The sequence below is a fragment of the Rhipicephalus sanguineus genome, chromosome 8 (assembly GCF_013339695.2).
Source record: "Rhipicephalus sanguineus isolate Rsan-2018 chromosome 8, BIME_Rsan_1.4, whole genome shotgun sequence".
Classification (NCBI taxonomy): domain Eukaryota; kingdom Metazoa; phylum Arthropoda; class Arachnida; order Ixodida; family Ixodidae; genus Rhipicephalus; species Rhipicephalus sanguineus.
The window spans coordinates 71,601,854-71,628,501 of NC_051183.1; the positions used below are offsets into that span (position 1 = coordinate 71,601,854).

The following is a 26,648-nucleotide window of genomic DNA, read 5'->3' on the forward strand; positions in this document are numbered from 1 at the left end:
CAGATAATGCACCAAGGTAGAAATTAGGCAAGCTCTCCTAACTACTAAAGATTTAAAGAAGAGACGGCAACAGATGAAAATTAAGTAACTATTTCAAGAGACAGAATAGACTTGCTGAGCTATTAGAAATTAAAGTCATACAGACATTAACACAAGAGAACGCAAGGTTACAAAACAGAAGCCCGCAGGTTGCCTGTAAATATAGGGCATCTATGCATATATGTAAACCGCGTGCATCTCGCAGTCAAAAGTGAGAGTCAGAAGTGAGAGTCGCAGTCAAAAGCTCCTCAACTTCGTCATCACTGACGCACGCATCAGCACACTAGGCCACGATATCGTCGATGAAAAAAATTCCGGAGATGGCGACGGCGTCGTCAAATGAAGAAACTTTAGCACCCGAACACTTGGTATATGCCAGGTTTAACTGAAAAATAAAGATCTCGGAGGTCTTGTTTCAGGTGGCGAGGTATAAAACGCATCATAGATGTCGCGCTCGCCGCTTCTGTCGGCCAATTCAATCGTCAAGCCACCAAGCGGGCCAAGCCAAGCCACGTAAAAAGTCAACATGGCCGCCTGGGCCGTCTCCGAATGCCGGTTTGCCACGTACAATGCGGGAATGGTACCACAGTTGCGAAGTGACCGCGGGGTCCCAATGCATCGTAATTTATGGGAGCTATGCCGGGGCCGGCCGAAAACTACGTGACAGCCAGCAAAACGTAGCACACACCCGGGAACGCATCAGAGGGGTTCTGCTGTACAGGTAAACGCGCTACGAAGTATTCTAAGAGATTTGTTGAAGCGGCGAAGAACGTGGCCTAAAGTCGCGCTTATTATGCTGCATGAACAGAAAACTCCGTAAAATGGACATCGCGAAGATAGTTGAACTCTGACCTTGTGTTTGGACAAGCACATCTCTCAGCGCTTTACGTTAGATGCATGCCTGAACATACATCCTGAGTACTTCTTTTCCCCACCGCCTTGCAATACTACACTACAGAAGGCTATGCAGTGCTTTACCCTCTTTCCTCATCTTTTCCTTTCTCCTCACCCTCACTTTTCTTTCCGATCCCTTGTTGCGTGAAGCTATGCGAGGATCGGCGCGGCGTTGCGAAGCTTGGCGCCGCTGGGCCAGGTGGTCGTTTGGCAACGCGCTGTGACGTCATCGCGAGGTGAGTTTTTTTTGCCAACGCCGCATGGGCAAGCTGCAACTTAAACAGCCCCCCTTTTAAAAATAGAAACTCTCCATGGTTGGCCCTAAGCATCCAGCATTTGTGTTTGTTCCATGCAGTCTCTTCATTCGGTCAATTGGCCAATGACTCTAGTATCATTAACCCATTGAAGAATTTTCCATGATTACATAATAACGAGCCAAAGAACATATCGAAAAAATTCTGGAGTAGCTGGCGATGCTGCGTCACATTACCCGAGAACGACGCATGTACGGCTTGCATTGGTGATTGTGTCGAAAAAGGTCGCGATGCAGCTGCGGAGACACGCACAAGCCGTATTTGCTTTTCTTATATGGACGTTATATAGGGCAGGTATCTTTAAAACCCTCAAGTAACGTGCTTTGTTTAAACGAACCGTTGTTCTAAAAATGCATAGGCTGCAAAACATGCGCACGCGCTGTCAGCGTAAAAGAATACCGCGGCTCTCAGCTTGCGCGCATTTCCTGTACCTCAACTAATTGTGACGCAAACGTCACTAACTCAACGAAATTGAATATTGAGCATTGTGCGAGCATTCGGTGAGGGTGACCTGTTTCAAGACTGTGAATTGGAGACGGCGAAGTGGGAAGCCGATAATTCCGCATAGCTGCGTCCTTGGGCATGGTCCCTTGATGAAATGGGTCATGCGCTTCCATTACAGATTGTTTTATTTGCTTGTGTCCCCCCTTTCCTTTTTCCAAGGCTTATTCGAAAAGGTTCGAAAGGTGACCATGGTGAGTTGGCTTCAAGCATAATTAACGAATGGGTATTTATATTTAACCAGTGCGTTTTTTGTACTAAATATATGTACAAGTACCTGTGCACAGCACCATAGTGAAGGAAAGACAACACGCTCGTTTGGTGTTTTCTTAAGCCCACCCAAGTGTCACCCACTATGCCCAGTTAAATACACATTTACATACAAGTGTTTTCTGCCTCTTATTTGCTACACTCTTAATATTGTTTCATAAAGATTCCGTTTGAATGGCGTGTTGCTTCTTTTCTACACTGAAAAGAAAAAGCACGACGTTCCTGAGTGCGTGACAGCGCCTTGCGAAATAGCCGTTTTAACTCCTTTGTATCTCTCAGCATTGCGCAAATGACGCAGTGGGATACAATATATTTTTTTTTTCGTTCCCTTCTCCACTTAAACCTGCAATGTGAGACTGTTAGACACCTTAGACCTGAAATCTGTGTTCATGTTATTCCTAATCAAATTTCGTGAAACCTTGTTTTAGCTTACAAATCTTGTGCGGCGAAGAAACGGCTCACTCGCCACAAAATTCATAGCGAAGGCTCAAGCTTGCCACGCAGTAGAGGTCAGACAGACGAGGAACACGAGCAGCAACAGCCCTTCCTGTTATCTGTCGGGACGCAAGATGCAACAAGGCGCGAGCCAGGAGCGAGATCCGAGACGACCAGCCAGCTCGTGACCAGAACGAAGACCCCCCTTTATTAACATAAAGGTGGCGTAACGAAAGAGCATATGGCGCCACCAGTAAGTCAGGCACTGGGGCGCACTAGTAGCGACCACGACATCTCCCTCCTTTCAGAGTGATGGTCACATACTACAAGTTCAAACGGTCTGGAGGAACTACCGGACGACCGCTTCTTGTGCGAACCACGGGATCTCCACCGTCAGCGTCTCGTTGCTCACCGGCTTGTTCGGCAGTAGGACAGCTAGGGGGCACAACACTAGTTTCGCTTCCTTGCGCTGTAAGGTGTTCAGTCCTACTCGGGGCAGTCGAGCTGACAAACGGCACAAGGTGACGGCGATTACGTTGAAGCACTGTACCTTCGTCTGTCTCTACGACGTATGACCTTGGGCGCTGAGCCTGGCTCAGTACTGTTGCCTGTAAATCATCTGGACGTACCCAAACTCTGTTCCCCGGTTCTAGGGGTGGCAATGGTCGAGCGCGATGATGATCATTGAAATCCTTTTCGTAACGCTTTTTGTTGGCTTTGTCTCTTTCGGCTACATGCTCTGGCACCGGCCACACTGGTTGGAGCAACTCTTCTGTCTTTGATAGCCTTGTCCTCAGCTGCCTTCCCATTAATAGTTGTGCAGGAGATTATCCGCTGTTGCCGGGTGTATCTCGATAATCCAGGAGAGCGAGATAGGGGTCTGTGGCTTTTGAGAACAAGTTCTTGACTATTTGCACCATTCTCTCCACTTCCCCATTGACTGAGGGTAGTGAGGGCTGCTTGTTACGAGTTGAAACCCATAGGACCGTGCGAAAGCAGCCATCTCGTGTGAGGAAAAGGGTGGTCCATTGTCGGATCAGAGAGATCCTGGGAATGCCATGTCTAGCAAACAAGCTCTTGAGGATCTCTCTGATCACTCCCGCGTAGTGCGTCTGAGCGTCACAACTTCCGGGTATCGCGAGTAGTAGTCCACGACAACTGCGAAAGTCTGTCCGTTGCAATGGCACAGGTCCATGCCCAAGACTTCCCATGGAGTTCCGGGTAGGGGAGTCGGAATGAGAGGTTCCGCAGGGTTTGCACGCATCGAGGTGCATCGTTCGCACTTGGAGACTAATGCAGTGATGTCCGCAGAGATGCCCGGCCACCATACGCACTCACGGGCCTTAGCCTTGCAGCGATTGATACCTTGGTGCCCCTCATGGAGAAGTATCAACACAGACGGCCTCAGTTCAGGAGGGACGATAATGCAGGTGTCTTTAAGTAGAAGGCCATTACATATTGAGATTTCGTTGGCAGCTGAGTAATACCTCGTAAGGTGAAGTGGCATTTTGCTTTTCGGTGGCCACCCTCGTTGGACATAAGTTACCAGAATCTGGCACTCGCCATCAGAGTTCTGCGCTCTTTTCAAGTCGTCTACATTTATCGGTAGAACCTCGGAGCTGCAAACGACAGCATCAGCTGCGAAGAGCTATATAAGGTCCACGGGACTAGACTTCTTAGGGGGTACCCGAGACAGCGTGTCGGCGGTGGCGAGCAACTTTCCTGGAACGTAAAGCACGGAAAACTGGTTACACATCAGTTTCAGGCGAAGCCTTTGGATTCGGGGCGGAAGCATGTCCAGTTCCATTTTTCCAAACAGTGATACTAGCTGCTGGTGGTCAGTTTCGACTTCGAACTTGATTCCACGCACAAACTCGTCGAACCGCTGCACCACCCATGTTACAGCCAAGGCTTCCTTCTCGGTTTGGCTGTAACGTTGCTCCGTAGGAGTCATGGATCTGGATGCGAAAGCCACCGGTCTGCGCTCCCCTGAAGGTTGGATTTGTAGCAGCACTGCGCCTAAACCGAAAGAACTGGCATCCGTTGAGATGGTTGCTGGGAAAGCAGGGTGATATTTTGCCATACACCGGTCGGATGTGAGAAGATCTTTGACTTTTTGGAAGGCGGCTTCCTGATCGCGCTGCCACGTCCAATCTGTATTCTTGTTCAGGAGGATGCGCAGAGGAGCAGTAACGTCCGAAATATGGGGAAGGAACCGAGCCAGATGGTTAACCATGCCAAGGAGACGGCGTAAAGCTGCGACATCTTCGGGCGGCTCCATTGAGCGTAGAGCCTCGAGCTTAGCGGGATCTGGCCTGATGCCTTCCGCCGAAACGATGACACCTAGGAAAGAGACCTCCGAGACGCCGAACTTGCACTTTGATGAGTTGAGTGTGACTCCTGCCTTTTCCAGACGAGAAAGTACTTGTTGCAAGCAGATATCATGCTCTTTCTTGTCCCGTCCAAAAACCAGGACATCATCGATCATGTTCGCAACCCCTTCCTGCCCGTCTAGTATCCTTGCCATTTGTTTCTGGAAATACTCAGGGGCGGAAGTTATACCGAAAGGGAGGCGACAAAAACAGTAACGTCCGAAAGGCGTTAAAAATGTAGTGAATTCTTGAGAAGCCTCGGCCAACTTCACTTGGTGAAAGCCGGACGTTGCGTCTAACTTCGAGAAGACCGTTGCGTTGCCCAGTAGACCGAGAACTTGCTCGACGGTGGGTAGGATGTGTCTTTCACGAAGCACGAATTCGTTGAGATGAGTCAAGTCTACGCAAAGTCTGTAGCCACCCGAGGACTTGGGGACTACCACTAGTCCAGCACACCAAGGTGTAGGTTTGTCAATGCGTCGGATAACTCCGTCAGCTTCCATCTTATCGAGCTGACTTTTGACTTCTGCTTGTAACGGAATCGGAATACGTCGAGGAGCACTCAGCGAGAAGGGCACTGCATCCGGCTTCAGTCGAATAGTGTACTCTTCCTTTAAAGGGGCCCTGTAACACCTTTCTTAGTTATATTGGAATAGTCTCATTGTTGACGTATGACTCTTCACGAGTCATATGCCGCAAAAATTTTTCGAATCCGTCAAGTCTAAGTGGCGTTACCAAATTATAGAGATCACGTTCCACAGCTTTCTCCCTCAACTCAACGCAGCGAGCGCGCGGAGAGCTAGGCAGCGAGTCGAGGGTGGGAGCGCGGACGAGCGAGGCTCCGCCCAAGAGTGCCGGCGGAAATTTGTTCTTCATTTTTTTCTCTCTGACGTCTGGGCGCAACCACGCGGTCTGTGCCGCCACTTCCGGTCGGCTTGCGTCGTTCTCGTCGAGCGGAGCCGTATCGCGCGTGCTTGAAAACTGCGCGTCGGTTTGGTAATGTTGGGTGTGCACCTCGAACGCTGTAGTGTTTTCATCGCTTTGCCAACCATGGAAGCAAACCTGCGCGCTCGTTTGGAATGAATGACAGCTGAGATCGGTTTCGGCCCATACTCCGATACACCGCCTCGTAAGACGGCACTGGCAGACGACCCCGAAGCGCCGTCATTACCGGACGCCAGCATTGTTATCGGAGACATGCTGCACGGCTGCCTCGGTCGGTCGTGAGAACGTGCCGACGATGCAGTTCCCAGCTGACGAGGCAACACTCGAACGGCTGCCACTCTCAACAGCAACCGGCGATGGTCAAAACCACAGAAATATTCACGTTTTCGGCACTGCGCATGGCGAAGAAAACGGAACCACGCAACTACGAGCAGACGAGCTGTCGGTGAGACCGGAAGTGCTAATATTAATGTTTGTTCGGTGTTTTTAACGCGATAACAGAATATAAACATACATATTATCTACTTATTGAACTGAAAATTAACAACGAAAGTAATAATGAGGGTGTTATCGTGATTAGAACATCAGCCAATGGTGGAACTGCCGACAATCGCGTCATATTTTGCGGACTAATACATCATTTGTCGAGAGAAGAGGGAGCGATTTTCAGCTGACCTTGAGAATTTATTGTAAATTCCAGGCCGTGCGCATCGCTATAATATTTGGCTCGCTTGTTCTCGGGAGCCTCGACTACCGATCGGCAGCGCTTTTTGAGCATGCTCGAAAAGTGTTGCAGGGCCCCTTTAAGGTCCCCAGCCCGGAAAACAAGTTTGCATGAAGCTCTGGTTGAGGCGTCTGAGCAGCGGTAGTGTCAACGCCGCCGAGGAATTTCACTACTTGTAGTGCTTGTAAGGCTGGGAAACCCAGTAACGGTACGGTGAGCGACTGGATGACGTACAGGCGTTGAGCGCTGGTCTTGCCTCGCCAGATGAGTTGCGCAGTGTAAGAGCCAAGTACTCGCAGCGGCTGGTTCCCTGGGCCAGTTAGCTGGTTATCAACGCGATCGAGCTTCGAAGGCAGGTTGGGAAAGTCATGTGGCACTGCCGAAACCTCTGCCCCAGAGTCCACTTTGAACGAAGCCGTGTAGTTGTCCACCGTGACGTCGATGTACTTCGCGTTTGCTGACGACTCGGGGGTGTGCAGATGGATGGATGCAAGCTTGTTTTGTTTCCCGTGCGATTTGCGTGAGCGGCAAACTTCTGCGAAATGTCCGCGTTTACGACAATTATTGCAGAGTGAGTGTCGTGCCGGGCGTTCGGACCGCGGGTGGAGTGAGCGTCCACAAAAAGAACAAGCGTCTGGACGGCTATGGATGGGCGCGTCACGAGGCTTTGCCATGGAACGCCGAGTAGCGTCAATCTCGATATGCGACGATGTGGGGTAGCTTGCTTGAGCCATCTTTTCTTTTTCGGCATCCTCGGCTTGGCGGGCTTGTACCTAGGCGTCTTTCAGTGAGAGCTTCGAATTTCGGCAAAGTTGTTCTGAGACTTGAATGAGTTGAGCGCATACGAGGACACGGACAGAATGAAGAGACGTACACACACTGGCGCTACTAACAACAATGGTTTATTTCATTCTCCTGCCGATTCATATACCAGTTTTGCGCACTACAGTCACGTGAACACTCTTTCATAAAAAACAACAATTTGATAACAACCAGGGAATTCACCTCACGAGAAGATAAACAGGATGCACAGGCAATGACAAGCAAATTTAATTATTCATGCGCAGAAACTGTAATTCTTTAGCACTCAGGGACATTGAGGGATTGCTAACACAAGCGTCTCCAAGATAATCGATTTGTTCGGCTTCAATGAACAGCCTAGTAATTTCGGACCGGTTCCTACTGACGACAACGGTTCCCTGAAAGTTCGGTTTGCACGCACAACTATGGCAGTGTTGCGCCAGGAAGCCGTCAGGTGGGAAGTTGCCCACTTTATTACAGTGCTCTCCAAGCCGGACATTTAGGCAGCGGCCAGTCTGCCCAATGTAAGCACGGCCACAAGACAGAGGAATGCGGTATACAACGTTAGTCACACACTGCACAAAAGGTTTTCTGTGCTTAATGGAGCATTCAGACAGAGCTGTCTTATCTGGATCTGAGAGACGGGTATCTGAGAGACGGGTATCCCTTAGGCCTACCACAAACCGGTCACGGACGAGTCTCTCTTCGGCAAGTGCAGAGGGGTAATTGCAGCGTTTGACGAGCCGGCATAATTCGGCGTAGTATGCGTCTACACTTTCGCCCGGTAATTGCGTCCGTTTGTGGAAGCGAGACGACTCATATAGTTCGTTGACGGGGTGAACGAAGTGTTCCGTGAAACACGCGACCACAGTGTCATAGGAACGCCCCGATGCTTCGTCGAGAGAAAACGTTTCCAGTAGTGGACGCGCTTCTGATCCCATGCAGTATAAGAGAGAACGTACTTGCACGTCGGACGTGGCTCGCTGTATTCCTGACACTGCAGCATAATCTTCATAACGCGACTTCCAAGACGGCCAACTTGCTGCGTTGGAGAAGTCGAATGGTTCCGGCTGTCGTAGAGAGGCGCTGAGCCATTCTGCAGGAGGCGCCGTTTTGGTTTCGTCCTGGGCCATTTCCGCGTTGCTCCGGAATGCGCGTAACTAGCGTTACGAAAAGGATTTCAATGATCATCATCGCGCTCGACCATTGCCACCCCTAGAACCGGGGAACAGAGTTTGGGTACGTCCAGATGATTTACAGGCAACAGTACTGAGCCAGGCTCAGCGCCCAAGGTCATACGTCGTAGAGACAGACGAAGGTACAGTGCTTCAACGTAATCGCCGTCACCTTGTGCCGTTTTGGTTTCGTCCTGGGCCATTTCCGCGTTGCTCCGGAATGCGCAGTAGCCTATCTATGCAGCTATTTCAGCTGCAACCACTTCTGACACCATGTCGGGACGCAAGAGGCAACGAGGCGCGAGCCAGGAGCGAGATCCGAGACGACCAGCCAGCTCGTGACCAGAACGAAGACCCCCCTTTATTAACATAAAGGTGGCGTAACGAAAGAGCATATGGCGCCACCAGTAAGTCAGGCACTGGGGCGCACTAGTAGCGACCACGACATTATCCTCTGTCACTCTTTCCGCTGCAATAACATCAATGTGTACACATGCCTAACCGTGATTACAGCAGTGGGACATCGTCCTCGCTCAACAAATTCGTTTAGAATAAAACCTCGTCTGCCCATAGGCGGAATCAAATCGGTAAAAGTTTTCAATTAAAAGGCTCAGTTCCACTGGGAGCTTTTAGTATGTGACAGCGTATTTGAGCATTAAAAAATAGCGAATGTACATAACGGCCTCTTCGTTGGCAGAACGATGCAAGAGTTTCACTACAGCACCTGTATAGATCTCTCATTTTCACTGTCAGCATCGTTCTCCCGCCGTTGCAATCAGCTAAGTGCTTGGTCATTTGAAGTTGTGGTAACTGCGTTCCTTATAACTTGATGTTAACTTGATGTGACTGTACCGTAGCGGACAAGGACACAAGTGTAGGGCAGAGCCAGTGCTGTTAAGCTCGTGTAGCTACGTTTATTTTCATGGTTCCTTGCTATTTCGCTGTCTAAAAAGAGTCTACTTCTTGTCAGCAGATATGTACACCACAGGTTACGCTTGAATGTATTGAATCATGTGCAATACGGTTTACAGCTTTTGCGGGCAACTTAAAAAATTGAAGCGCTTGACTTTGCAGTTTCCATCGAAGTTTCCTGTATTCATAGGATTTGTTCACAATGCTACCCTTCAGAAGAATTAGATTAATTGGAATGGCAAATAGAACGTCACGATCAGTACCAATTGCACCCTACCCAAACTGGAAATCCGAAAATTGAGTTGGTTTTCGAGTTAAACGTCACAGACTCCTCTACAGGACGAACATATGGCTCTTCCTTGATGCTTTGGGTTTGCCGAGGAATACCTGCGTATTTCACGCTCTTATTCAGATTTGCAAGTTTGGAACGACTCGAAGGGCATTGAATTGTGGCACATGGCTCTTAGAAAAAAATTTGAAACTGTCGTACTTCCAAAGTATGTTCACTTTTCTCTTTCAAAGTGACGATGCTGGCGTGAGGTATCTAGATTTTCAGTCACGACAGGAGCAAATGATCGAGGGAAAAATACGTTAATTACCACCACCTATCTATAGTCATCTAATGTAGGAACGTGTGCGTGCACGTAATTTTAAACATTATTTTAGCGTCGCAGCAAACTCCTTACAAAGCTGCGATCACCAAATCACCACGGAGGACAGCAAACTATCCTTCATTTTTGAACATTGCTTTCAACTAATTACATTAAAACTTTGGGGTGCTCGCATGCGAAAGTATCTTTTCATTCTTTTTTTTATTTTATTTACCATAAAGGCCCGTTGGGCATTACATCGGGGGGGGGGGGGTAACTTAGTACAATGAAAACAAATATTGGATACACAGAAAAAGAATATAGCGGTGCTAATAACACTAGTATAATCACTCTTGTATGAAGAAGCGTATGCGTTCTCAGTCACGAAGGTGAGAATATGCAAAAAAAGACAAATATTTACATAATGTACTCGCAGAAGAAGTATATAATTTTCACCCACAAACGTGGGAAAAGCAAAGAAGAAGAAAAAATATATACACAAAACACTTGCAGAAGGGTATACAATTCAATAAAAAAATGTGGGAAAAGCAAGCAAAATAATCTTCAACAAGTATTTCCAGAAAGCAATACAACGATCCGGACATATATATACTGAAGCGTGAGATGATTTCATTGATGGACTTGAATACACCGTAATAAAGCAAGAATGTGTCATAATCTCTGAGAATGTTGTGGATATGTTAGTGGTTTATGCTGGGCAACAGGAATATCTTTAGTGCCTCTGAAAATTTATCAGCATTAACTTCTTCAGCTATTGCTCTCGGCAGTTGATTCCACTCCTGGATTGCCAAATGTAGAAAGGAAAAGCCGGCAGATCCCACGCATTGTCGGAATCGATGTAATGCGAAGCAGCCAGCAAAGAGCTGCATACATCGTCTTGTATGCCATTGAGGAAAATGCGTGTCATGGTTTTCATGTTAACTCCTATTATTTATGTTCGTCACACAGTAACATCGCGCAGTACCAACTTCGGGGTCGATCAAGCTAGAGAAACGGCCGCCAGCGCCCCATGAGCGTGGCACGCAAGTCGTGCTGTACGTGACATACGTGTCATGACTTTCATGTTAACTCGTGTTATTTATGTTCCTCACACGATCACGTCGCAAGATACCGATTTTGGTGTATATCAAGCTAGCGAAACGGCCGCCAGCACCCATGAGCGTGGCACGTCAGTCATGCTGTACATGACATGCGTGTCATGATTTTCATGTTAACTCGTGTTTTTATGTTCGTCACACAGTCACGTCGCGCAATACCAATTTCGGGGTAGATCAAGCTAGCGAAACGGCCGCCAGCGCTCCATGAGCGTGGTACGTAAGTCATGCTGTACATGACATGCGTGTCATGATTGTCATGTTAACTCGTATTATTTATGTTCATTACACAGTCACGTCACAAGATACCAATTTTGGTGTATATCAAGCTAGCGAAACTGCCGCCAGCGCCCCATGAGCGTGGCACGTAAGTAATGCTGTACGTGACATGCGTGTCATGATTTTCATGTTAGCTCGAGTTTTTGTGTTCGTCACACAGTCACGTCGCAAGATACCAATTTCGGGGTAGATCAAGCTAGCGAAACGGCCGCCAGCGCTCCATGAGCGTGGCACGTAAGTCATGCTGTGCATGACATGCGTGTCATGATTTTTATGTTAACTCGTGTTATTTATGTTCGTCACACACTCACGTCGCAAGATACTAATTTTGGTGTATATCAAACTAGCGAAACGGCCGCCAGCGCACCATGAGCGTGGCATGTAAATCATGCTGTACATGACATGCGTGTCATGATTTTCATGTTATGACTTGTCATTTATGTTCGTAATACAGTCATGTTACGCCATACCAATTTTGGTGCACATTCGATGAACCAAGCGACCAGGAGAGCACAAAGTCGTAGGCGGCTAGATAGATAGATAGATAGATAGATAGATAGATAGATAGATAGATAGATAGATAGATAGATAGATAGATAGATAGATAGATAGATAGATAGATAGATAGATAGATAGATAGATAGATAGATAGATAGATAGATAGATAGATAGATAGATAGATAGATAGATACGCTCAAAGTCGCAGAAGTTCGCTAAGAAATGCTTCGCATTTAAAACGAAGTAGAGCAGTACGGCCGAACGGTTGACGAACTTTAAATGAGTGGTCGAAGCGTGCAGACGTTGCATCTGGCGTCGTTATTAATGAGGTAGTATAAAGCGTAGGGTTGTGATACAACTTATGAAAGAATGTTAAACGAGACGCCTTCCGTCTACTTCGTAGTGTTGCAAAGTCAAGGCTGTCTTTTCGACTATTCTCTTGGTCTATACTTCTTAAACATTTAACGCAAAGATACTTTCTGAACTTATCTGATCAACAAAAAGATGGCTGATCTCTCCGTCATAGGAATTGGTATAACACGAAAGTGGAACGTGTCGTCACAGATGTGGTTGATCGTTTATAGTGCATTTTTATATGAGAGCTTGCACAATGTCTGCTGCTCTTTGGCAGATATAGCACCGCTTGTTGAGGACGCACTGGCGCTGACGCCTAGTGGCATATCTCCGTACCGTCGACTAACGCCCATGATCATGATTTAACCGTCGCGGTAGCTGAAGTTGTTAAGCCGAAAGGGGGTGTACACCGCATATGATGAATACCGCGCAAAGATGGCACCAACAAACACAAAATAAACACCGATACTCAATATGCACTCCTTCAAAGCGTCGTGAAACGCGAAGAGAAACGCTGTTACTGCTCGATTTACGCAGACAAGAATTCGCCTCCGTACTGCACTAAATCAGATGGACAGAAGCGGTTTCATTGTAGAGAAAATATTGCGACCATGAGACTGCCCATCACAGTTCCTAAAAAAAAAACAAAAGTGCTGCTGCGCCTTCTTAAAGATACCGGACTGATTCACCGTCTGTGATATAAAACGAGGAGCAGTGACGTCGGCTGCAGCGGTGACTTTTCTCTCCTTCCTAAATTTTCTTCCCCGTCCCCCATTGCACTTTTGCTATAAGGGTGTGGTTTTGATATTATACCCTTGGAAATTGATGCATAAAGGGTGTAAGTCCAGGAAGTGTGCCCATGAAAAGGGTGTAATCCTGCTTGTTGCGCCCATTCCGTGGGGTGTACGGGTGTGAGTTATAGACGCCGAAAAACACCTATATGGGACCAATATGGTTTACAGTGTCCCCACATAGAAGCCATTTCTTCAACATTCACACTTTTCAAACACGTTTATAAATCGTAATGGATCTTTCCTAAAGAAATAAGATGCGCAATAATGAATATGGCAATACGAACATATCACAACAGCATCTCCATCCGCGGTGGGCCACGGTTTTGTTATCTTTGACGGTTATTAGCGCTAACTCTATCAAACATGTGGCCGTGTCTGTAAACACTTGCTTTGCAGCCTGGTAGTAAGGCAGGGGAAATTAATATTGTGCGCTGCTAAGCGATATTGCCTTCGCATCAATGGGTTAGCTTGGAGAGGTTCAAACTATTCTACTTAAGCTGGTTTTTTTTTTTAACGTATTGCGCCTGTTTATACCACAGCTAATTAATAATGACATTCAAAACCTTGCAATCCTACACAGAGAGTTTGAGTGCTTTTAACCGTTTTATTTTCATGCAGTTGAAGAAATATTCCACCCAAGATGTTTAGTGGAACCAACTGTGGAACTCTGCGATACTATTCTCATGAGCTGGAGCTATAACAAAGAAAGTAAGAAGTGCGAGAATGGATTTGTATGCTCGGATTGCAAGAACAGATTTGAGAGTGAGGAAGAGTGCTTAAGTAGTTGTCCTATGAGTAAGTATGCCTAATGCAGTTTAATATTCCTGATCGTAGCTTGCTAATTAGGAATAACAAATTTTCATTGCAAATGTTATACTTTCCTTCCTAAGCTTGCAAGAATGTCAGCATATTCGAAGCTCCATAGAAAGCGCCTGTTGAATCCTTTAATGAGATCCCTTCCATTCTTGATTTTTGTTTGTTCTACTAGCAGTACTCGCAAGCGCAGTTTATGCGACTGAGCCCCGCCACGGTAGTCTAGACGTTATGGCACTCGATTGCTGACTCAAAAGTCGCGGCATCAAATCCGGCCGCGGCCGCTGCATTTTCGAGGGAGGCGAAAATGTTTGACGCCCGTGTACTTAGATTTAAGTGCACGTTAAAGAACCCCAGGTGGTCGAAATTTCCGGAGCTTTCCACTACGGCGTCTCCTATAATCATATCGTGGTTTTGGGACGTTAAACCCCAGATATCATTATTATTTATGCGACTGAACCAGGAGGAGCTTGATGTGGGCCCTCGAGTTGGTGTAACATACATAACGAATACTCCGTGCAAAAAGAAAAAAAAAACGCTACGACCAGAAGGAAGCACCTACGACAAGCGCAAACACTCAACTGAATTTTCTTTGAAGAAACATGAATACTCATGCACGGAAACCCATATCACCGTCACGACGTCATGAAGCATCTAACACGACATAAAGCGTTGCGTTTGCAGTCTGCTCTTTAAACGGACCAAATTTTTTGCACGATCCGGACACAGATTAGAAATGGAGATCCTGGAGACTTTTTACATTGGCCGCGCAGAATACACGTGTATCAGTTGCACATCGGTGGCACTTGCGGAAAAAGAAAGTGCCTTTATGTCGTGTTAGAGGCTTCATGACGTCATGGTGGAGATATCAATTTTTTCCACGTATTAGCGTCCACGTTTCTTCAAATAAGAATTCAGCTGATAGTTTGCTCTTCTCTGCTACGTTTCCTTCTGGTCCTCGTGTTTATTACACAGCCTATTTATTAGGTATGCGACTGAGAACATCTGTGTGCAATCGTCGCTGTGCAACGCAGTAATCAGGAAATAGTCGCGCACTGCGACATTTTCTGCAGTACTTCATAACATGTGTACTATATGGTAAAAAACTGAAAACCTGTTGCCCGCAGAAAGGTCCGAGTCGATTGCCTTTTTGCATAGCCGCCCTCGACAGCTGTACTTATTACTTGCCAGACAGCAACGGAAACTGGCGGCGTCATTGGTAGCGTGATCAACCGACAACTCGAAGCACGTCGGCATTGAATATTACAATCAGCTCTGCGCAAACCGGCATGGAGATAGAACGGTTAATTGCTAGCACCCTGCTCAGCCCAATTAGTAGACAGGTTACCTCGAAAAGGCGTTGGTGCCGGGTTCGATTCCCTCACCAGAAAAATAGTTCAACTAAGAAGATTTCTTTCTGAGAAATCCATATGAGCTTCCTTGTAGCTTCGTGCTACGAACGGCGTGTAGACAATGTTCTTTTTTTAACCTTTCCGACACTTTGCTGGTTTCCGCAGAACTGCTCTGCGATAGTTGTGGCGCTTTTCAATTCGATTTCGCGTGCGTGCGACTGCGGCTTAGTTTTCGTTCAATCATACTGTCGCTTCCACTATTTGCTTTTCATGTTGGTTTAAGCTGGACGTGCGGCGTGTGCGGACGATGACCTTGCTATTACCTACCTACTGTATTCAACAAATTATTACCGTTGTCAGTAAAGCACTACACCAGGGGTCTCGAACTCACCTCAACTAGTGGGCTGCAGTCGCAGAATCTAGTCCCGCAAGGGCCGAAGCAGTGAATCAGGTAAAAGCGTTCAAGGAAGGAGGGGGGGGGGGGGTTGGAGAGGTGGTATATTGTACAAAATGGCACCAGACATTGCCATTTGAAAGGCAGGCTTTCCCACATCTAGTATGGAGGTCATTTCTGAAGGAGATTTTACTAATCTGCAGAATGACTGCAATCTGGACGTCGATTCTGAAATATGCAGTATCTGTTTCCCCGTTCTATTTCAATACACGGTGACCGCATGAAGTGCCTCACGATAAAAAAATTATTGGGACCAGTCACGTATGTGTAGCACATCAACATACTTATTCAGAAAAAAATATATGGGACGAAGGCAGTCTCGTCTTCGTTCCATATTATTCCATCCCATATAGACACCCGGACCGCGTGTTTCAAATCACTGCGCTACATGATGCCAATTGTGATACCGTCGTCTTTACACCGGCTCACATCAAGCGTTTTTAATATATCAACTTTAACCAACTAGCCCGACTCGCAACCTTTTGAAGATCACTTTTCATAGACGGGGCCATCGGACATTCGAGAGAGGCAGAGGCGTAGCCAGAAATTTTTTTCGGGGGGGGTTCAACCATACTTTAAGTATGTTCGTGCGTGTGTTTGTATGTGTACGTGTATATACACGCAAGGAAAACTGAAAAATTTCGGGGGGGGGGTTTGAACCCCCCCACCCCCCCCCTTGGCTACGCCCCTGGAGAGAGGACTACGACTTAGGTTCAGCGTTAGTACGTGCCTAAATGCACAGGTACTTTTACTGTCCTGTTGCACAGGCACTTGTACTGTCCTGCATTTGTTGAACACTGGATGGGGTGGCTGCGGCTGCCGTCCACTGGTTGGTCGGCTTATTGCGTGCCAGCGCCTGTCCAAAGTGGCGCAAAAGACTAACGCGCACAGCCACGCTGACAGGAAGCCTAAACTCTGGTGTACGTTTTTAAGTGAACCGCATGACAATTTGCATACCGCTGATGCGCAGGTTATGCAGCCGACAGATAACCGCTACGGGCTGCATTAATTCAGTAGACCGCTCAGGCGCCAGTCACAAGGTCACAAGTGATGACACCTTGAATTGCACTCTGTAACTATCTAGTTAATGCAGGGTTACCCAAACACACAGCAGTATGTTTCAGAGTGTGCGGATAGAATAGCGCTGAAGGGAAGGTTGACCAACACCAATGAGGACCACTGACTTTGAAGCTTTGAATGCGACAGCGACTAATTATTGAATGCGATAGCAACTAATTAGAACGTTATATGAAGTAAGACTAGCAGTTCACTTTTTTTTCATTGAATCTCACGTAACTCTACGAAGCGCTGGTGTAATGCAATACGGCCGCTGCAGCGAGTGAAGTGGTTTCCATGCTGTCTGTAGTCTCAACGCGAAGTAAGCAGTGAGAGCATGGCACGCACATGGCTATACATCCGTCAACTCACGCCTGTCGAGACAGCGCGCGCGACCCGTTACGATCAAAGTTCACAGTTGGTGCTCCAGCGACGCAGACCCCCCCCCCCTCACCCCACCGGCACCCTTCATGCTCCTTCGCCCGACGAAATACGGGCGGGGCGCTTCCTCTCTGCTTGAGGAGCCATCAACGACAGGTATCCTATGAGCGGCGATGTTATCGCATGGGCCCTTCGTGCGACGCAGGACACCGGCTTGTTTCATCTTTGCTTCAGCCGCGTTAGTTAAGTGCCCGTGCGCTTTTACTCGCATGTAGAACATACGATGCTGGAGGCGATGGTATTTAGACTTTATACAAAACATGACAGTGACGGTGATGGTAAAATCCCGCCGAGAGTGTCTATATAAATGATATCGCCATAAAAAATACAATATAGAATGGTGTAACTGCACCATTAGTGGGCTGTTAACCATTCCGCCCTTGCATAGTGGTCTAATGCTTTTCCTCTCTGTTGGCGCTGATCGGTGCGGCGTTCGATTTTTCGCGTTGGATGCATTTTTTTTCCATAACCACGCGATTCTATTTATCGCTGCATTCGCACACCCCCCCAATATGCAGCATGTGATATTCATTCATTCATTCATTTATTTGTTTGACAATACATTATTGTCGTGGTGCAGGAGACTAAAGGCGACATTATGAGTCGCCTGACTAGGCCTCAAGCACCGCACTTTAGAAGAACCCGTGTTTTCCGTACTTTTATTGAGTAGCCTTTCTTTTTCGCGGTAGTGTTGTAATATCTGTCGTGAGTAGCATAAGTTCTTGCAATAAATAATTTGAGCGTTGCAGGGAAGGGGAACTCGTGCTTGATGTTAAGAGAGTGACGGAATCTCCAGGGAGATTTTTGTTCATTATGCGCAGCGTCATTTGGTAGCAGTGACTATTTTGTGGGCATGGTGTATTCTACAGCAAAAGCTGTTATGAGATAACAACAGCCGATTTTGGCGCCCTTGTTGTCCGCCCCCGCCGCCGCCGGTATCGGTAACCATTCTCGGGCGAAATAAGAAAAAAAATTGAACACGGGCCCTCTATGTGGCAGGCTAGTATGCTACCACAGAGTCACGCCCGTGCTGGAAACTCTTGCGCAAGAAGACCCTATACAGGCGTCATGTCTGGCAAGGAATCTCGTTAACAAATGTAATGTAGCCTGGTAATGGAGAGCAATTATAACCAGGCGTCACACAATGCAAATTGTTCAACGAGTGGGTCTTTCAATGCTTCCAACCCATTACAAAGGGCTCAGCCATAATTCTTCATCGTCATCCGCCACAGCACAAAGTGCAGGTAATGTCTTACAGATGTGTAGCGGATATCACCACGCCTCTCCGCATAATGACGAATGATGGCATAGCGGGTGCTTCCCTATTTCTTAAAAAAAATTAAGGTAGCTTCGTACGATTGGTGCCAAGCCTGAAGGAAGTGCGGAGCTGGGCAGCCTTCTTGATTTTGTTTCGGTTTTCTCTTTCTTTCCTCTTCTCTTTCTTTGCTTTTTCTTTTTTCCAGTATTTCTCTCCTTTTTTCTATCTTTATTTCTATTTATTTCTATCTTTCTTCCTATTTTTCCCCTTCCTTTCTCTCTCTCGCTATTGCTCGCTTGGTTGCTCTTTTTTTCTATTTTTATACGCGGTTTTGCCTGCGTTACGCCAAGCGACGACAGCATACGACAGCCTATGACAGACCTGGCCCCTAAAATGCTCAGCACTTGATATCGTCATCAAGGCGCTCGAAGAACACGAAGAAGACTTCTCCTTGGCACGAGCGCGCGCTCACTATGCGACAGATGGCTATGCTATACGTCGTTTTGCCTGCGTTACGCCAAGCGATGACAGCATACGACAGCCTATGACAGCCCTGGCCCCTAAAGTGCTCCGCACATGATATCGTCATCAAGGCGCTCGAAGAACACGAAGAAGACTTCTCCTTGGCACGAGCGCGCGCTCACTATGCGACAGATGGCTATGCTATATGTCGTTTTGCCTGCGTTACGCCAAGCGACGACAGCATACGACAGCCTATGACAGCCCTGGCCCCTAAAGTGATCCGCACTTGATATCGTCATCAAGGCGCTCGAAGAACACGAAGAAGACTTCTCCTTGGCACGAGCGCGCGCTCACTATGCGACAGATGGCTATGCTATACGTCGTTTTGCCTGCGTTACGCCAAGCGACCACAGCATACGACAGCCTATGACAGCCCTGGCCCCTAAAGTGCTCCGCACTTGATATCGTCATCAAGGCGCTCGAAGAACACGAAGAAGACTTCTCCTTGGCACGAGCGCGCGCTCACTATGCGACAGAGGGCTATGCTATACGTCGTTTTGACTGCGTTACGCCAAGCGACGACAGCATACGACAGCCTATGACAGCCCTGGCCCCTAAAGTGCTCCGCACTTGATATCGTCATCAAGGCGCTCGAAGAACACGAAGAAGACTTCTCCTTGGCACGAGCGCGCGCTCACTATGCGACAGATGGCTATGCTATACGTCCTTTTGCCTGCGTTACGCCAAGCGATGACAGCATACGACAGCCTATGACAGCACTGGCCCCTAAAGTGCTCCGCACTTGATATCGTCATCAAGGCGCTCGAAGAACACGAAGAAGACTTCTCCTTGGCATGAGCGCGCGCTCACTATGCGACAGATGGCTATGCTATACGTCGTTTTGCCTGCGTTACGCCAAGCGATGACAGCATACGACAGCATACGATAGCCCAGGCCCCTAAAGTGCTCCGCACTTAAATATACGATGATTTATGGCGTAGCGAGTAGATTGTAACAGCACTTTTTTTTTGTTCCCACAAGAAATCTACACCTGTGTTTGACACACCTTCGCGGAAAGACCCTTTACAGGCTTCATGTCGGGCAAAAAAGAGCGTCGGGTAAGGAACCGACGGAGACATCTTGCGCAACCTCCCCTTTATATTGCATAGCCTGGCTGCCCCCCGATCATTCCCAGACAGTCATGGGGCGTCCTAAAAAAGAAGTCACAGTTTCGCTGCAAGGCGATCGCAAGAAAAGGGGTCCGTGATGGTCACGCTGCTACACATCTGCCCCCCGGCTGCAACTACCGCGCGAGCAGACAGTGGAAGAGCAAGGTTGTCCCTTCGCAAATATTAGAAGAAGCGAGCGAGCGGGCCGACAACTTCTAAATGCGGCCGTTGCGCTCCTCACGTCATCTCGCTGATACTGAAGAAACGCTTATAAGCGCCTGCCGTCTCCGAGTTCTGCCAGCGGTAAGAGGTGTGTATATAACGCTCGCCGCTAGCTGCCTAAAGCATCTGTGCGCTTTGCGGCGTAGTGGTTAACGGCACGCGCTGCGGATCGAGAGGTCGCTGGTTCGATTCCGCGCCTCGGAAGCCTTTTTCTCAGTTATTTTTTGGGGGACTTTATATATATATATATATATATATATATATATATATATATATATATATATATATATATATATATATGTGTGTGTGTGTGTGTGTGTGTGTATGTGTGTACACATATACATATTTATACATATACGGTGCATGACGGCGGCGACGGTGACGGCAAAAACCAGCCGAGACTGTTTATATAATTGCTATCGCAATAAAAGCGCGTACTCCCGAGAAGGAATCCGCGCATCTCAAAGCTAGACCTATTGGTCGACGGGGAGTACCAGCGGCGACGGGCCCGTGCTTTGCTGTTCCAAGCTTTGCGCAACATAGCTCAAACTTTCCACATATTTTTTGCTTTGTTCCCTTGCCATTTCTCGGGATATATAGCTATATAAATATTAACGCTGCTCAGAAAAGTGATAGTTTCACCTGGTTATGTTCTCTTGGCTCACATTCACAGAGCGAGTGAGAAGACCGAAATGGGGAAATAAGAACTGCAGATTTTGGCTTATAAATGGCGGCGCCTGTCAAAAATCATGGCTTGAATTTAAGAAGCGCTTGATTAAAAAAATGCGCCGACTACTTTACTACACAGGATGCGAGCTAGATATGAATCGATTATTTGTGTACGACTTCCGCAGAAGAAGATGTCATGGTAAGTTATCATGAGCTGCATTTTATTAAGTTTTCTTCGTTACAGCATGTCTTAAATTGAAACGTTTTTTTGCAGTGATATGGAGCTGAAATATTTTCCAAATAATTATTAGTTACGCACTTGACCTGATGGTACAGAGTAAACAATCGCAATAGGGTAGCTCTTCCTTAAAAATAATGCCAGTTTCTTGTCTAGAACAGTAGGAGTAGTCCCTGGAAAGCAATCTTGATTAACCGAAATATTGCCGAAATCTGGCTCTACAAAAAAAAAGCATACAACTTCAGATTTGTTCTTATCACATCACGGTCAAATACTTGTCCCTTCTGAACTTTGAAAATACGATGGGCTTGGCTGTCATGTATTTACGCCTAGTGTGAGACACATAAGTTTTATCGATACGTCAGCGCGACAAGCTAAAAATAAAACGGAGTGTTCCCATTTTCGAGGTATTACATCCTGGAACATCGCTTACTTTACCACCGGGAAACGTTTCATATGTGCGCATCAAACATTACATTTTAAAACATCGGGCTGCGTGGCTATTGCAATTGCAGATATATGCAGCTGGTTCGCTCCTTTTATTTGGTTGTGAGTCGTCGACAGAAGGGCACTACCGTCTTTTTGAACGCTGAAAAAAAAAAGCTGCCAACAATGATTTGCTCTACATGTCTGTGTTGTTAAAGTAGGAACCGGACAATCGAAGCGACTTATTTTTAACGTCCATTTTACTACATGCCGGTAGCATAGATATAAAATGTATTCCATTTAGCTAATGTTTTTGTTCCATTACTCTACCACCTTAAGAGCCTTTAAAGCAACATTACTTGCAAGAAATTGTATTCGCAAACTATCTTATTTATTCCAAGGGGCTTAGAAGTGCTCTGTCGCCGTTTGCTCACATTTGCTACAAATTTTACTGGGGAAGGTATGTTCTGCGATAACTGAATATGTCATGAAGTGCCTCATTGATGAGGCAGTTGTACAGGCACGAATGTTTCACTGCGCTCAAACGGCAGTGAGCAAGCACGTGCATTCTAGTTAGAGGAGAAATCCAAAGGACAGTGATACCGGTGCCACACGGTGCACTGCTGATTGTGGTTCAGCCCGATGGGAATAAACTTTCTAAACATTTATTGGCTCACGACCGCAGCTTGCATACGGGAGCCAATCACGATAAGAAAAATTAGATTCGGATTTGGCCCGATCGCGATCGAAAGTCACCGTGTGACACCGGTATAATTTTCCCTAAAATGTCGTTCAGGCAAGAAATCCGAATTAGTCGAGTGATTTTTGTGCAAGGGTTGCTTTGTACTGCAGACTGAAAGAACACGTGATGACGTAGTGGGGCAATGCACGTGGCGGCATTGACAAGTAACACAGCGCGCGAGGCCTCATTAGAAGACTTCTTTCTAGAACAACACGTCATAAGCCAGTTTTCGTAATTAAGATAAGCAACATGTGTAGTGCGCGTAGTTTAGTTATTGATCGCATTTCAGGCACCAGGAACTCATGAAACGTGTGTCTACTAAACACTGGCAGCTTGAGAGAAGTCCTAGAGTCTGTACAAGTATACAGGAGTGTTGTAGAGGTCCATCGCAAATAGTAAGAAATATGAAAGTGACAAAAGCTGCGCTATCGAAAAGCTGCCAGCAGTAAGGAATAAAAGTTAGTCTCAACAAGTCTTAACAAAAATAAGGAAACAATCATTTGCCACCTCATCGATAACTATAGTGTAAACACAGCCTGAAAATTTTATTTAAATAATATGCATCCTGCGAGTATTGGCAACCAACAACAACTTTTGTGCAGTAAAATGTGAGCTGGAGTACACTTACCTATTTCGATCACTATTCAGGAAACGAGGCATTCATAACGTTTTAGTAGCCAGTTATATAAGTTACCCCTCAGATAGATACCACCGTGAGGAGTCTTTCTTCCTTCCTTTTTTGACAAGTAAGCAAAGTTAGCAGCCACAAATAAGGGGAGCCAAAGCACAATTCCCGGTAATTGAACTGTAGGATATGTGTGTGCGAAATAAGTTCTGCACGAAAATTACTGTTACCTATCAAATATAGATGTTCCATGTCACATACAAATTTTAGTTTTCTGGAAGTATTACCTGCTTCCTACGAAAACATTTACTTACATTCTGTTTCATCCAGCTGTCAAAGACCGCCCACCTAAAAGACCTAACGAAACAGAGCCGAAAAAGGAAAGACCCGGAGTGAGCTCTTCACAAGCTCGACAACGACTTCGAGATATAATAGAAAATAAAACGCTGCCCCCTGGATATACCTGGCCATCGGAGGACACTCATAGACATAGGAACAGGTTCCACCATGCTGGATGATTATCGCGTATTTGGGGACTCCTGGTGCCTATTTGTGAAAGGTTCCCAACAATACGGCACCCAGCGTAGATGCCTGGCCATCGAGCTGCGTGCTGAATACTGCAACCTAAAAATGAAAAATAAAGTTCTTCAACCACATCTGAAACAAGTGCATCCTGACCTGTTAATTTTTTTGTTATATAATGATTTATTTGACTGCTGATCAATATTGGAACACATTCACAAAAGTCTTCGAACAGACTACGTAGTTTGAGCGCATATAACTGATAATGTACAAGCCGGAAGTGGGCGCATAAATATAAAGTCAATGCTGATCATGCCCTCGGCTATTGGTCACATATCTCTGCACGCCTTACGAAGCTCACAATTTTTTCACTGGCATTGTTCTCAACCCACGACACAAAACCCTCTTATGCATTTGTGATGCGTTGCGTATCATGCCTTGCGTTGCGGTGTGTTTTTCCCGCGCCACGGCGCGTTCACACTGAAGGCTCGTTCACACTGAGCATTCCGGCGACCGGAAAGCCGCAGAATCCGGTTCGGCGGCGGCGAGATTCGCCGAATCGACCCTCTCCGCGCGGATCGCTCCCGGACCGATTTTAGCGGCAACCGCTGCCGGATCCGCTCGCCGCGGAACTTGAAAACATGGCGGCCAAGTCCGACACGCTCGTCCCGTCGCAGTCGAAAAACATCCACATAGCGGAATTGCTAATCGAAATGGTGCGGAACTACCTCGTGCTTTACGACAAACGCCACCCGAAGCACAAGGACAGTTTACTGAAGGACGATTTGCGGAATAAAATTGGCAACGAGCTTGGACTGACTGGTACGTACGAGTACTGCTGTCTATGTGGCTTTGTTTCTGATGCAGTTAGCACCAGTTCAAGCATTGCGATGTGGCTGCCTTGCACGCCCTAGTCGCAAAAAACGTTGAAACGTACATGGTCGTTTGTAGCAGCGCTGAAGACCCGCAAAATTGCATGGCGTAGTTGCGAGCCGCGACAACATCATGAGAACATCCGGGCAACTGCGAATCCATCCCGCGCTAACCCGTGGTTGATGGCTTACTCGACAGATGGCGCAATATGGCTATCCGGCGGCGCGGTGCGCGTGCAGTGCGAACGACACTGTGTTTCGGCGACAGGAGCATTCCGGTCGCTGTGGCCGGCGGATTCCCCAGTGTGAACGAGCCATGACAGATTCGGTGGCTCTAGTGGCGTCGAGCACAGTTCCGTGGCAGCGAGATCCGCCGGAACAGGCCTTTCCGCGCCGATCTTCCCGGAGCGATTTTTGTGGCAGCTGCGGCCGTGTTCCTTCGCCGCGAACGAATCGTAGCGCGGCACGAAAAATTCGAAAAATACTGGCGCGCTTACCATACCACACACGTCGAAGCTCGTAGCGACAGCCAAGTCATCCGTAATCACCACGTTCTTTCCAAACGTCAAGTGAAGCACAATGACTGTTCTACCAGTAGCAATATATCTCTGCTTTCTCTCCACCTCCACCAATTTGTTAGGGCGTTTATTGAAGGGCACTCAGCGGCAACACGCAATGGCGACAGTTAAGGCAGAAACACGGGCTCCGCGTGCGGCGTTCTTTTTGGAGAAGCCAAAGAGGACGACCCACGAGAAGGCGCTCGAGAGCGCGACGCATTACTCAGCTTCCTTGCTAAAATTCACCATACCGCGATGTCGCAGAAGGTGTAGCATCATCTCGGCGCTACCAAGCTTGTCACACTTTTGAAAAGCATGACGAACCAATCACCAATGCTTGCGTCGTTTTTTTCTTCGGCGAATGCATCTTTCTGCTCGTCATGCATAACAAGAAAGTCGCTTGCCAGCAAGCCTAGCAGTGCGACAACTTTGCTGCTGCTTATGTGATTCGCCATTACGACACGCAAACACATTGCCAACGGAGAGCCGCCGGAACAACCGGTATGTTCGGCGTCTGCTTCTTGGTTAGCGCTTTAGACGGCGGATGGCGCTGCATCGCGTTTCGGCGGCGTGGTCGGCATGCAGTGCGAACGATGCGGAATTTGGGCGCCCGGAGAATTCCGATCGATGTAGATGGCGGATTCCCCAGTGAGCACGAGCCATTAGATTCATTTTAGATGCGAAGCATCTTATGGTGGATTTCAGTCCGGTGGTGGTGGTGGTGGTGGTGGTGTGCGGCGTGACCACCCTTAATGCGCATGCGCATCCTCCTCCCGCTCCTCTCCTCTCCTACGCTCCCCCCTCTCGCGCGCCAGCTGACCGCGTTCCCCGCTCGCCCTGTGAGAATTAACGACCAGGCTAGAGGGAAGACACGGCGGGCGTAGCGCTCCTCTTCGCTTTCCACAACGCGAGGTCGGTAGCATGCAAGAGGTCCGTAACGTGCAAGAGGTCGGTAGCATGCCGAACGAACGCCAACGGAACGCGATCGTGTGATTGCTTCGGCTTCGCATAGCCTCACGGTCCCCTTTAGCGGGAGATGGTGTAATTTTTTTCACTTTCTTGCCTTCTTCCAATATTTTAACACGCAAAGTGTTTTATGCCGGGGTCCACCAAGCCGTTACTGATGTATTTCCGTCAAGAAAATGACGTCGGAAAAAGTACACAATCGGGTGGGAAAAAAGTAACTAAAAGAAAAAGTCCCGCTGATTGGAGTCGAACCTACGACCTCTCAAACCCGCGACGATGCGTGCCAATGGCTCAAGCCACTGCACCACAGTCAAGCATGTAAGCGTGCTTTACAAAAGCAACTTTTATCTCTCACGGTTTGCTTCCACAATGCACAGTACTCTTCACTCTTAAAAAAAATGGAGTGACCCTCTCTCCTTTAAGGGAGAAACGGCGATGTCCCCAATGTTCCTCTTCAAATGGAGGAACTTTCCTCCCTTTTCAATGGAGAAACCGTCAAAATCAAGATGGCTGACGCCAAGCCAGTGAAGCGAGCAATAGTTTTAGGCCTAGCGAGTGCAACGATTCTCGACTGATAAAGAGTATGCGGCACTGGAAAACACAAAAAACGGTCCTGCTAAGCTTAATATCGAACGATATGACAATAAAATCAAGCAGACAAATCTGTAGTGATGAAAACCTCGCGAAACAGAACGACGGAACTCGTACGTTTCGCTCGGCCATCGAGACGGCGTTCACTTTAAAAGAGACGGATACTGCAAAGGGGCTCTCACCCGGAGACTGTACGTTAGG

The 26,648-nt window shown here is 47.4% G+C and overlaps 1 long non-coding RNA gene across 1 annotated transcript; it reads left to right on the forward strand.

The window, feature by feature from the left end:
* Positions 1-1,732: 1,732 nt before the first annotated feature.
* On the forward strand, positions 1,733-23,611 carry LOC119402079 (uncharacterized). Its single transcript, XR_005185627.2, has 4 exons — positions 1,733-1,942; positions 13,631-13,807; positions 20,913-21,107; positions 23,270-23,611. It is a non-coding gene; the product is annotated as an uncharacterized LOC119402079 (long non-coding RNA).
* Positions 23,612-26,648: the final 3,037 nt, after the last annotated feature.